Raw genomic sequence first — 14,736 nt, forward strand, 5'->3', positions numbered from 1 at the left:
AAATTTTTGGATCATTAGGTCAACTTGCATCCTCAACATGATTCTGGCATGCATATCTACCACACTTAAAGCATGTTGGGATCAGTTAGAGGTCCCTTTCTTATAAAATTCCACCAAGCGTATTATTAGGGGTTGTACTAGTGGAATTTCCCAAACATGGATAACAAAACCTTGGAGTTCATTTTTAGCGAGTGAAATAATTTTCAAATTTTTTTTGCATACATGAACTCTTAAATTTTTATTTTTTTATGCCTTATATATCTGTTTTGTTTAGGAGACAAAAAGGGTGAGTGAAAACTCAAGTTTGGATCTGAAAACAAATTTGATCATCCAAAATGGAAATGCACAAATGCTGAGAGAGTTAGTTCCAAAAAGTATCTGTGATTTTGAAGGATAGGCAAAAAGTGGGTTGTTTGGCTCTGGTAAATATCCAACCACTTGAGAATTTGATTTTTTCTACTCCTTGAAAATTTTGGATCATTAGGTCCACTTGCATTCTCAACATGTTTCTGGCATGCATATCCACCACACTTAATGCATGTTGGGATTAGTTAGAGGTCCCTTTCCTATAAAATCCCACCAAGCTTATTATTAGGGGTTGTACTTGTGGAATTACCTAAACATGGAGAACAAAACCATGGAGTCCATTTTTAGTGCGTGAAATAATTTTCAAATTTTTTTTGCATACATGAACTCTAAAATTTTCTTTTTGTTATGCCTTATATCTTTTTTGTTTAGGAGAAAAAATGGGAAAGTGAAATCTCAAGTTTGGTTCTGAAAACAAATTTGAACATCCAAAATGGAAATGCACAAATGCTGAGAGAGATAGTTCCAAAAAGTATCCGTGATTTTTAAGGATAGGCAAAAAGTGGGTTTTTTGGCTCTAGTAAATATCCAACCACTTGAGAATTTGATTTTTCCTACTCCTTGAAATTTTTCGATCATTAGCTCCACTTGCATCCTCAACATGTTTCTGGCATGCATATCCACCACACCTAATGCATGTTGGGATCAGTTAGAGGTCCCTTTCCCATAAAAAAACACCAAGCTTATTATTAGGGGTTGTACTAGGGGAATTTCCCAAGCATGGATAACAAACCTTGGAGTCCATTTTTAGTGTGTGAAATAATTATTAAATTTTTTTTGCATACAAGAACTCTAAAATTTTCATTTAGTTATGCCTTATGTCTTTTTTGTTTAGGAGAAAAAAAAGGAGAGTGAAAACTCAAGTTTGGTTCTGAAAACAAATTTGAACATCCAAAATGGAAATGCACAAATGCTGAGAGAGATAGTTCCAAAAAGTATCCGTGATTTTTAAGGATAGGCAAAAAGTGGGTTTTTTGGCTCTAGTAAATATCCAACCACTTGAGAATTTGATTTTTCCTACTCCTTGAAATTTTTCGATCATTAGCTCCACTTGCATCCTCAACATGTTTCTGGCATGCATATCCACCACACCTAATGCATGTTGGGATCAGTTAGAGGTCCCTTTCCTTTAAAATTCCATCAAGCTTATTATTAGGGGTTGTACTTGTGGAATTCCCCAAACATGGATAACAAAACCTTGGAGTCCATTTTTAGTGCGTGAAATAATTTTCAAATTTTTTTTACATACATGAACTCTAAAATTTTCATTTTGTTATGCCTTATATCTTTTTTGTTTAGGAGAAAAAAAGGGAGAGTGAAAACTCAAGTTTGGATCTGAAAACAAATTTGAACATCCAAAATGGAAATACACAAATGCTGAGAGAGATAGTTCCAAAAAGTATCTGTGATTTTTAAGGATAGGCAAAAAGTGGGTTGTTTGGCCCTGGTAAATATCCAACCACTTGAGAATTTGATTTTTTCTACTCCTTGAAAATTTTGGATCGATAGGTTCATTTGCATTCTCAACATGTTTCTGGCATGCATATCCACCACACTTAATGCATGTTGGGATTAGTTAGAGGTCCCTTTCCTATAAAATCCCACCGAGCTTATTATTAGGGGTTGTACTAAGGGAATTTCCCAAGCAAGGATAACAAAACCTTGGAGTCCATTTTTAGCGTGTGAAATAATTTTCAAATTTTTTTTGCATACATGAACTCTAAAATTTTCATTTTGTTATGCCTTATATTTTTTTTGTTTAGGAGAAAAAATGGGAGAGAGAAAACTCAAGTTTGGATCTGAAAACAAATTTGAACATCCAAAATGGAAATGCACAAACGCTGAGAGAGGTAGTACCAAAAAGTATCTGTGATTTTCAAGTATAGGCAAAAAGTGGGTTGTTTGGCCTTGTAAATATCCAACCACTTGAGAATTTGATTTTTTCTACTCTTTGAAAATTTTGGATCATTAGGTCCACTTGCATCCTCAACATGTTTCTGGCATGCATATCCACCACACTTAATGCAGGTTGGGATCAGTTAGAGGTCCCTTTCCTATAAAATCTCTACTGGCTTATTATTAGGGGTTGTACTAGAGGAATTTCCCAAGCATGGATAAAAAAACCTTGGAGTCCATTTTTAGTATGTGAAATAATTTTCAATTTTTTTTTTCATTCTTGAACTCTAAAACTTTCATTTTGTTATGCCTTATATCTTTTTTGTTTACTCCAAAAAATGGGAGAGAGAAAACTCAAGTTGGGATCTGAAAACAAATTTGAACATCCAAAATGGAAATGCACAAATGCTGAGAGAGGTAGTTCAGAAAAGTATCTGTGATTTTTAAGGATAGGCAAAAAGGGAGTAGTTTGGCCTCGTAAATATGCAACCACTTGAGAATTTGATTTTTTCTACTCCTTGAAATTTTTGGATCATTAGGTCAACTTGCATCCTCAACATGATTCTGGCATGCATATCTACCACACTTAAAGCATGTTGGGATCAGTTAGAGGTCCCTTTCTTATAAAATTCCACCAAGCGTATTATTAGGGGTTGTACTAGTGGAATTTCCCAAACATGGATAACAAAACCTTGGAGTTCATTTTTAGCGAGTGAAATAATTTTCAAATTTTTTTTGCATACATGAACTCTTAAATTTTTATTTTTTTATGCCTTATATATCTGTTTTGTTTAGGAGACAAAAAGGGTGAGTGAAAACTCAAGTTTGGATCTGAAAACAAATTTGATCATCCAAAATGGAAATGCACAAATGCTGAGAGAGTTAGTTCCAAAAAGTATCTGTGATTTTGAAGGATAGGCAAAAAGTGGGTTGTTTGGCTCTGGTAAATATCCAACCACTTGAGAATTTGATTTTTTCTACTCCTTGAAAATTTTGGATCATTAGGTCCACTTGCATTCTCAACATGTTTCTGGCATGCATATCCACCACACTTAATGCATGTTGGGATTAGTTAGAGGTCCCTTTCCTATAAAATCCCACCAAGCTTATTATTAGGGGTTGTACTTGTGGAATTACCTAAACATGGAGAACAAAACCATGGAGTCCATTTTTAGTGCGTGAAATAATTTTCAAATTTTTTTTGCATACATGAACTCTAAAATTTTCTTTTTGTTATGCCTTATATCTTTTTTGTTTAGGAGAAAAAATGGGAAAGTGAAATCTCAAGTTTGGTTCTGAAAACAAATTTGAACATCCAAAATGGAAATGCACAAATGCTGAGAGAGATAGTTCCAAAAAGTATCCGTGATTTTTAAGGATAGGCAAAAAGTGGGTTTTTTGGCTCTAGTAAATATCCAACCACTTGAGAATTTGATTTTTCCTACTCCTTGAAATTTTTCGATCATTAGCTCCACTTGCATCCTCAACATGTTTCTGGCATGCATATCCACCACACCTAATGCATGTTGGGATCAGTTAGAGGTCCCTTTCCCATAAAAAAACACCAAGCTTATTATTAGGGGTTGTACTAGGGGAATTTCCCAAGCATGGATAACAAACCTTGGAGTCCATTTTTAGTGTGTGAAATAATTATTAAATTTTTTTTGCATACAAGAACTCTAAAATTTTCATTTAGTTATGCCTTATGTCTTTTTTGTTTAGGAGAAAAAAAAGGAGAGTGAAAACTCAAGTTTGGTTCTGAAAACAAATTTGAACATCCAAAATGGAAATGCACAAATGCTGAGAGAGATAGTTCCAAAAAGTATCCGTGATTTTTAAGGATAGGCAAAAAGTGGGTTTTTTGGCTCTAGTAAATATCCAACCACTTGAGAATTTGATTTTTCCTACTCCTTGAAATTTTTCGATCATTAGCTCCACTTGCATCCTCAACATGTTTCTGGCATGCATATCCACCACACCTAATGCATGTTGGGATCAGTTAGAGGTCCCTTTCCTTTAAAATTCCATCAAGCTTATTATTAGGGGTTGTACTTGTGGAATTCCCCAAACATGGATAACAAAACCTTGGAGTCCATTTTTAGTGCGTGAAATAATTTTCAAATTTTTTTTACATACATGAACTCTAAAATTTTCATTTTGTTATGCCTTATATCTTTTTTGTTTAGGAGAAAAAAAGGGAGAGTGAAAACTCAAGTTTGGATCTGAAAACAAATTTGAACATCCAAAATGGAAATACACAAATGCTGAGAGAGATAGTTCCAAAAAGTATCTGTGATTTTTAAGGATAGGCAAAAAGTGGGTTGTTTGGCCCTGGTAAATATCCAACCACTTGAGAATTTGATTTTTTCTACTCCTTGAAAATTTTGGATCGATAGGTTCATTTGCATTCTCAACATGTTTCTGGCATGCATATCCACCACACTTAATGCATGTTGGGATTAGTTAGAGGTCCCTTTCCTATAAAATCCCACCGAGCTTATTATTAGGGGTTGTACTAAGGGAATTTCCCAAGCAAGGATAACAAAACCTTGGAGTCCATTTTTAGCGTGTGAAATAATTTTCAAATTTTTTTTGCATACATGAACTCTAAAATTTTCATTTTGTTATGCCTTATATTTTTTTTGTTTAGGAGAAAAAATGGGAGAGAGAAAACTCAAGTTTGGATCTGAAAACAAATTTGAACATCCAAAATGGAAATGCACAAACGCTGAGAGAGGTAGTACCAAAAAGTATCTGTGATTTTCAAGTATAGGCAAAAAGTGGGTTGTTTGGCCTTGTAAATATCCAACCACTTGAGAATTTGATTTTTTCTACTCTTTGAAAATTTTGGATCATTAGGTCCACTTGCATCCTCAACATGTTTCTGGCATGCATATCCACCACACTTAATGCAGGTTGGGATCAGTTAGAGGTCCCTTTCCTATAAAATCTCTACTGGCTTATTATTAGGGGTTGTACTAGAGGAATTTCCCAAGCATGGATAAAAAAACCTTGGAGTCCATTTTTAGTATGTGAAATAATTTTCAATTTTTTTTTTCATTCTTGAACTCTAAAACTTTCATTTTGTTATGCCTTATATCTTTTTTGTTTACTCCAAAAAATGGGAGAGAGAAAACTCAAGTTTGGATCTGAAAACAAATTTGAACATCCAAAATGGAAATGCACAAACGCTGAGAGAGGTAGTACCAAAAAGTATCTGTGATTTTCAAGTATAGGCAAAAAGTGGGTTGTTTGGCCTTGTAAATATCCAACCACTTGAGAATTTGATTTTTTCTACTCTTTGAAAATTTTGGATCATTAGGTCCACTTGCATCCTCAACATGTTTCTGGCATGCATATCCACCACACTTAATGCAGGTTGGGATCAGTTAGAGGTCCCTTTCCTATAAAATCTCTACTGGCTTATTATTAGGGGTTGTACTAGAGGAATTTCCCAAGCATGGATAAAAAAACCTTGGAGTCCATTTTTAGTATGTGAAATAATTTTCAATTTTTTTTTTCATTCTTGAACTCTAAAACTTTCATTTTGTTATGCCTTATATCTTTTTTGTTTACTCCAAAAAATGGGAGAGAGAAAACTCAAGTTGGGATCTGAAAACAAATTTGAACATCCAAAATGGAAATGCACAAATGCTGAGAGAGGTAGTTCAGAAAAGTATCTGTGATTTTTAAGGATAGGCAAAAAGGGAGTAGTTTGGCCTCGTAAATATGCAACCACTTGAGAATTTGATTTTTTCTACTCCTTGAAATTTTTGGATCATTAGGTCAACTTGCATCCTCAACATGATTCTGGCATGCATATCTACCACACTTAAAGCATGTTGGGATCAGTTAGAGGTCCCTTTCTTATAAAATTCCACCAAGCGTATTATTAGGGGTTGTACTAGTGGAATTTCCCAAACATGGATAACAAAACCTTGGAGTTCATTTTTAGCGAGTGAAATAATTTTCAAATTTTTTTTGCATACATGAACTCTTAAATTTTTATTTTTTTATGCCTTATATATCTGTTTTGTTTAGGAGACAAAAAGGGTGAGTGAAAACTCAAGTTTGGATCTGAAAACAAATTTGATCATCCAAAATGGAAATGCACAAATGCTGAGAGAGTTAGTTCCAAAAAGTATCTGTGATTTTGAAGGATAGGCAAAAAGTGGGTTGTTTGGCTCTGGTAAATATCCAACCACTTGAGAATTTGATTTTTTCTACTCCTTGAAAATTTTGGATCATTAGGTCCACTTGCATTCTCAACATGTTTCTGGCATGCATATCCACCACACTTAATGCATGTTGGGATTAGTTAGAGGTCCCTTTCCTATAAAATCCCACCAAGCTTATTATTAGGGGTTGTACTTGTGGAATTACCTAAACATGGAGAACAAAACCATGGAGTCCATTTTTAGTGCGTGAAATAATTTTCAAATTTTTTTTGCATACATGAACTCTAAAATTTTCTTTTTGTTATGCCTTATATCTTTTTTGTTTAGGAGAAAAAATGGGAAAGTGAAATCTCAAGTTTGGTTCTGAAAACAAATTTGAACATCCAAAATGGAAATGCACAAATGCTGAGAGAGATAGTTCCAAAAAGTATCCGTGATTTTTAAGGATAGGCAAAAAGTGGGTTTTTTGGCTCTAGTAAATATCCAACCACTTGAGAATTTGATTTTTCCTACTCCTTGAAATTTTTCGATCATTAGCTCCACTTGCATCCTCAACATGTTTCTGGCATGCATATCCACCACACCTAATGCATGTTGGGATCAGTTAGAGGTCCCTTTCCCATAAAAAAACACCAAGCTTATTATTAGGGGTTGTACTAGGGGAATTTCCCAAGCATGGATAACAAACCTTGGAGTCCATTTTTAGTGTGTGAAATAATTATTAAATTTTTTTTGCATACAAGAACTCTAAAATTTTCATTTAGTTATGCCTTATGTCTTTTTTGTTTAGGAGAAAAAAAAGGAGAGTGAAAACTCAAGTTTGGTTCTGAAAACAAATTTGAACATCCAAAATGGAAATGCACAAATGCTGAGAGAGATAGTTCCAAAAAGTATCCGTGATTTTTAAGGATAGGCAAAAAGTGGGTTTTTTGGCTCTAGTAAATATCCAACCACTTGAGAATTTGATTTTTCCTACTCCTTGAAATTTTTCGATCATTAGCTCCACTTGCATCCTCAACATGTTTCTGGCATGCATATCCACCACACCTAATGCATGTTGGGATCAGTTAGAGGTCCCTTTCCTTTAAAATTCCATCAAGCTTATTATTAGGGGTTGTACTTGTGGAATTCCCCAAACATGGATAACAAAACCTTGGAGTCCATTTTTAGTGCGTGAAATAATTTTCAAATTTTTTTTACATACATGAACTCTAAAATTTTCATTTTGTTATGCCTTATATCTTTTTTGTTTAGGAGAAAAAAAGGGAGAGTGAAAACTCAAGTTTGGATCTGAAAACAAATTTGAACATCCAAAATGGAAATACACAAATGCTGAGAGAGATAGTTCCAAAAAGTATCTGTGATTTTTAAGGATAGGCAAAAAGTGGGTTGTTTGGCCCTGGTAAATATCCAACCACTTGAGAATTTGATTTTTTCTACTCCTTGAAAATTTTGGATCGATAGGTTCATTTGCATTCTCAACATGTTTCTGGCATGCATATCCACCACACTTAATGCATGTTGGGATTAGTTAGAGGTCCCTTTCCTATAAAATCCCACCGAGCTTATTATTAGGGGTTGTACTAAGGGAATTTCCCAAGCAAGGATAACAAAACCTTGGAGTCCATTTTTAGCGTGTGAAATAATTTTCAAATTTTTTTTGCATACATGAACTCTAAAATTTTCATTTTGTTATGCCTTATATTTTTTTTGTTTAGGAGAAAAAATGGGAGAGAGAAAACTCAAGTTTGGATCTGAAAACAAATTTGAACATCCAAAATGGAAATGCACAAACGCTGAGAGAGGTAGTACCAAAAAGTATCTGTGATTTTCAAGTATAGGCAAAAAATGGGTTGTTTGGCCTTGTAAATATCCAACCACTTGAGAATTTGATTTTTTCTACTCTTTGAAAATTTTGGATCATTAGGTCCACTTGCATCCTCAACATGTTTCTGGCATGCATATCCACCACACTTAATGCAGGTTGGGATCAGTTAGAGGTCCCTTTCCTATAAAATCTCTACTGGCTTATTATTAGGGGTTGTACTAGAGGAATTTCCCAAGCATGGATAAAAAAACCTTGGAGTCCATTTTTAGTATGTGAAATAATTTTCAATTTTTTTTTTCATTCTTGAACTCTAAAACTTTCATTTTGTTATGCCTTATATCTTTTTTGTTTACTCCAAAAAATGGGAGAGAGAAAACTCAAGTTGGGATCCGAAAAAAAATTTGAACATCCAAAATGGAAATGCACAAATGCTGAGAGAGGTAGTTCAGAAAAGTATCTGTGATTTTTAAGGATAGGCAAAAAGGGAGTAGTTTGGCCTCGTAAATATGCAACCACTTGAGAATTTGATTTTTTCTACTCCTTGAAATTTTTGGATCATTAGGTCAACTTGCATCCTCAACATGATTCTGGCATGCATATCTACCACACTTAAAGCATGTTGGGATCAGTTAGAGGTCCCTTTCTTATAAAATTCCACCAAGCGTATTATTAGGGGTTGCACTAGTGGAATTTCCCAAACATGGATAACAAAACCTTGGAGTTCATTTTTAGCGAGTGAAATAATTTTCAAATTTTTTTTGCATACATGAACTCTTAAATTTTTATTTTTTTATGCCTTATATATCTGTTTTGTTTAGGAGACAAAAAGGGTGAGTGAAAACTCAAGTTTGGATCTGAAAACAAATTTGATCATCCAAAATGGAAATGCACAAATGCTGAGAGAGTTAGTTCCAAAAAGTATCTGTGATTTTGAAGGATAGGCAAAAAGTGGGTTGTTTGGCTCTGGTAAATATCCAACCACTTGAGAATTTGATTTTTTCTACTCCTTGAAAATTTTGGATCATTAGGTCCACTTGCATTCTCAACATGTTTCTGGCATGCATATCCACCACACTTAATGCATGTTGGGATTAGTTAGAGGTCCCTTTCCTATAAAATCCCACCAAGCTTATTATTAGGGGTTGTACTTGTGGAATTACCTAAACATGGAGAACCATGGAGTCCATTTTTAGTGCGTGAAATAATTTTCAAATTTTTTTTGCATACATGAACTCTAAAATTTTCTTTTTGTTATGCCTTATATCTTTTTTGTTTAGGAGAAAAAATGGGAAAGTGAAATCTCAAGTTTGGTTCTGAAAACAAATTTGAACATCCAAAATGGAAATGCACAAATGCTGAGAGAGATAGTTCCAAAAAGTATCCGTGATTTTTAAGGATAGGCAAAAAGTGGGTTTTTTGGCTCTAGTAAATATCCAACCACTTGAGAATTTGATTTTTCCTACTCCTTGAAATTTTTCGATCATTAGCTCCACTTGCATCCTCAACATGTTTCTGGCATGCATATCCACCACACCTAATGCATGTTGGGATCAGTTAGAGGTCCCTTTCCCATAAAAAAACACCAAGCTTATTATTAGGGGTTGTACTAGGGGAATTTCCCAAGCATGGATAACAAACCTTGGAGTCCATTTTTAGTGTGTGAAATAATTATTAAATTTTTTTTGCATACAAGAACTCTAAAATTTTCATTTAGTTATGCCTTATGTCTTTTTTGTTTAGGAGAAAAAAAAGGAGAGTGAAAACTCAAGTTTGGTTCTGAAAACAAATTTGAACATCCAAAATGGAAATGCACAAATGCTGAGAGAGATAGTTCCAAAAAGTATCCGTGATTTTTAAGGATAGGCAAAAAGTGGGTTTTTTGGCTCTAGTAAATATCCAACCACTTGAGAATTTGATTTTTCCTACTCCTTGAAATTTTTCGATCATTAGCTCCACTTGCATCCTCAACATGTTTCTGGCATGCATATCCACCACACCTAATGCATGTTGGGATCAGTTAGAGGTCCCTTTCCTTTAAAATTCCATCAAGCTTATTATTAGGGGTTGTACTTGTGGAATTCCCCAAACATGGATAACAAAACCTTGGAGTCCATTTTTAGTGCGTGAAATAATTTTCAAATTTTTTTTACATACATGAACTCTAAAATTTTCATTTTGTTATGCCTTATATCTTTTTTGTTTAGGAGAAAAAAAGGGAGAGTGAAAACTCAAGTTTGGATCTGAAAACAAATTTGAACATCCAAAATGGAAATACACAAATGCTGAGAGAGATAGTTCCAAAAAGTATCTGTGATTTTTAAGGATAGGCAAAAAGTGGGTTGTTTGGCCCTGGTAAATATCCAACCACTTGAGAATTTGATTTTTTCTACTCCTTGAAAATTTTGGATCGATAGGTTCATTTGCATTCTCAACATGTTTCTGGCATGCATATCCACCACACTTAATGCATGTTGGGATTAGTTAGAGGTCCCTTTCCTATAAAATCCCACCGAGCTTATTATTAGGGGTTGTACTAAGGGAATTTCCCAAGCAAGGATAACAAAACCTTGGAGTCCATTTTTAGCGTGTGAAATAATTTTCAAATTTTTTTTGCATACATGAACTCTAAAATTTTCATTTTGTTATGCCTTATATTTTTTTTGTTTAGGAGAAAAAATGGGAGAGAGAAAACTCAAGTTTGGATCTGAAAACAAATTTGAACATCCAAAATGGAAATGCACAAACGCTGAGAGAGGTAGTACCAAAAAGTATCTGTGATTTTCAAGTATAGGCAAAAAGTGGGTTGTTTGGCCTTGTAAATATCCAACCACTTGAGAATTTGATTTTTTCTACTCTTTGAAAATTTTGGATCATTAGGTCCACTTGCATCCTCAACATGTTTCTGGCATGCATATCCACCACACTTAATGCAGGTTGGGATCAGTTAGAGGTCCCTTTCCTATAAAATCTCTACTGGCTTATTATTAGGGGTTGTACTAGAGGAATTTCCCAAGCATGGATAAAAAAACCTTGGAGTCCATTTTTAGTATGTGAAATAATTTTCAATTTTTTTTTTCATTCTTGAACTCTAAAACTTTCATTTTGTTATGCCTTATATCTTTTTTGTTTACTCCAAAAAATGGGAGAGAGAAAACTCAAGTTGGGATCTGAAAACAAATTTGAACATCCAAAATGGAAATGCACAAATGCTGAGAGAGGTAGTTCAGAAAAGTATCTGTGATTTTTAAGGATAGGCAAAAAGGGAGTAGTTTGGCCTCGTAAATATGCAACCACTTGAGAATTTGATTTTTTCTACTCCTTGAAATTTTTGGATCATTAGGTCCACTTGCATCCTCAACATGATTCTGGCATGCATATCTACCACACTTAAAGCATGTTGGGATCAGTTAGAGGTCCCTTTCTTATAAAATTCCACCAAGCGTATTATTAGGGGTTGTACTAGTGGAATTTCCCAAACATGGATAACAAAACCTTGGAGTTCATTTTTAGCGAGTGAAATAATTTTCAAATTTTTTTTGCATACATGAACTCTTAAATTTTTATTTTTTTATGCCTTATATATCTGTTTTGTTTAGGAGACAAAAAGGGTGAGTGAAAACTCAAGTTTGGATCTGAAAACAAATTTGATCATCCAAAATGGAAATGCACAAATGCTGAGAGAGTTAGTTCCAAAAAGTATCTGTGATTTTGAAGGATAGGCAAAAAGTGGGTTGTTTGGCTCTGGTAAATATCCAACCACTTGAGAATTTGATTTTTTCTACTCCTTGAAAATTTTGGATCATTAGGTCCACTTGCATTCTCAACATGTTTCTGGCATGCATATCCACCACACTTAATGCATGTTGGGATTAGTTAGAGGTCCCTTTCCTATAAAATCCCACCAAGCTTATTATTAGGGGTTGTACTTGTGGAATTACCTAAACATGGAGAACAAAACCATGGAGTCCATTTTTAGTGCGTGAAATAATTTTCAAATTTTTTTTGCATACATGAACTCTAAAATTTTCTTTTTGTTATGCCTTATATCTTTTTTGTTTAGGAGAAAAAATGGGAAAGTGAAATCTCAAGTTTGGTTCTGAAAACAAATTTGAACATCCAAAATGGAAATGCACAAATGCTGAGAGAGATAGTTCCAAAAAGTATCCGTGATTTTTAAGGATAGGCAAAAAGTGGGTTTTTTGGCTCTAGTAAATATCCAACCACTTGAGAATTTGATTTTTCCTACTCCTTGAAATTTTTCGATCATTAGCTCCACTTGCATCCTCAACATGTTTCTGGCATGCATATCCACCACACCTAATGCATGTTGGGATCAGTTAGAGGTCCCTTTCCCATAAAAAAACACCAAGCTTATTATTAGGGGTTGTACTAGGGGAATTTCCCAAGCATGGATAACAAACCTTGGAGTCCATTTTTAGTGTGTGAAATAATTATTAAATTTTTTTTGCATACAAGAACTCTAAAATTTTCATTTAGTTATGCCTTATGTCTTTTTTGTTTAGGAGAAAAAAAAGGAGAGTGAAAACTCAAGTTTGGTTCTGAAAACAAATTTGAACATCCAAAATGGAAATGCACAAATGCTGAGAGAGATAGTTCCAAAAAGTATCCGTGATTTTTAAGGATAGGCAAAAAGTGGGTTTTTTGGCTCTAGTAAATATCCAACCACTTGAGAATTTGATTTTTCCTACTCCTTGAAATTTTTCGATCATTAGCTCCACTTGCATCCTCAACATGTTTCTGGCATGCATATCCACCACACCTAATGCATGTTGGGATCAGTTAGAGGTCCCTTTCCCATAAAAAAACACCAAGCTTATTATTAGGGGTTGTACTAGGGGAATTTCCCAAGCATGGATAACAAACCTTGGAGTCCATTTTTAGTGTGTGAAATAATTATTAAATTTTTTTTGCATACAAGAACTCTAAAATTTTCATTTAGTTATGCCTTATGTCTTTTTTGTTTAGGAGAAAAAAAAGGAGAGTGAAAACTCAAGTTTGGTTCTGAAAACAAATTTGAACATCCAAAATGGAAATACACAAATGCTGAGAGAGATAGTTCCAAAAAGTATCCGTGATTTTTAAGGATAGGCAAAAAGTGGGTTTTTTGGCTCTAGTAAATATCCAACCACTTGAGAATTTGATTTTTCCTACTCCTTGAAATTTTTCGATCATTAGCTCCACTTGCATCCTCAACATGTTTCTGGCATGCATATCCACCACACCTAATGCTTGTTGGGATCAGTTAGAGGTCCCTTTCCTTTAAAATTCCATCAAGCTTATTATTAGGGGTTGTACTTGTGGAATTCCCCAAACATGGATAACAAAACCTTGGAGTCCATTTTTAGTGCGTGAAATAATTTTCAAATTTTTTTTACATACATGAACTCTAAAATTTTCATTTTGTTATGCCTTATATCTTTTTTGTTTAGGAGAAAAAAAGGGAGAGTGAAAACTCAAGTTTGGATCTGAAAACAAATTTGAACATCCAAAATGGAAATACACAAATGCTGAGAGAGATAGTTCCAAAAAGTATCTGTGATTTTTAAGGATAGGCAAAAAGTGGGTTGTTTGGCCCTGGTAAATATCCAACCACTTGAGAATTTGATTTTTTCTACTCCTTGAAAATTTTGGATCGATAGGTTCATTTGCATTCTCAACATGTTTCTGGCATGCATATCCACCACACTTAATGCATGTTGGGATTAGTTAGAGGTCCCTTTCCTATAAAATCCCACCGAGCTTATTATTAGGGGTTGTACTAAGGGAATTTCCCAGGCAAGGATAACAAAACCTTGGAGTCCATTTTTAGCGTGTGAAATAATTTTCAAATTTTTTTTGCATACATGAACTCTAAAATTTTCATTTTGTTATGCCTTATATTTTTTTTGTTTAGGAGAAAAAATGGGAGAGAGAAAACTCAAGTTTGGATCTGAAAACAAATTTGAACATCCAAAATGGAAATGCACAAACGCTGAGAGAGGTAGTACCAAAAAGTATCTGTGATTTTCAAGTATAGGCAAAAAGTGGGTTGTTTGGCCTTGTAAATATCCAACCACTTGACATTTGATTTTTTCTACTCTTTGAAAATTTTGGATCATTAGGTCCACTTGCATCCTCAACATGTTTCTGGCATGCATATCCACCACACTTAATGCAGGTTGGGATCAGTTAGAGGTCCCTTTCCTATAAAATCTCTACTGGCTTATTATTAGGGGTTGTACTAGAGGAATTTCCCAAGCATGGATAAAAAAACCGTGGAGTCCATTTTTAGTATGTGAAATAATTTTCAATTTTTTTTTTCATTCTTGAACTCTAAAACTTTCATTTTGTTATGCCTTATATCTTTTTTGTTTACTCCAAAAAATGGGAGAGAGAAAACTCAAGTTGGGATCTGAAAACAAATTTGAACATCCAAAATGGAAATGCACAAATGCTGAGAGAGGTAGT

Source organism: Aristolochia californica, unplaced genomic scaffold (assembly GCF_029961685.1).
Source record: "Aristolochia californica isolate CCGP_79_NKW_82.1479 unplaced genomic scaffold, dmAriCali1.0.hap1 SCAF_4, whole genome shotgun sequence".
In the NCBI taxonomy this organism is placed as follows: Eukaryota; Viridiplantae; Streptophyta; class Magnoliopsida; order Piperales; family Aristolochiaceae; genus Aristolochia; species Aristolochia californica.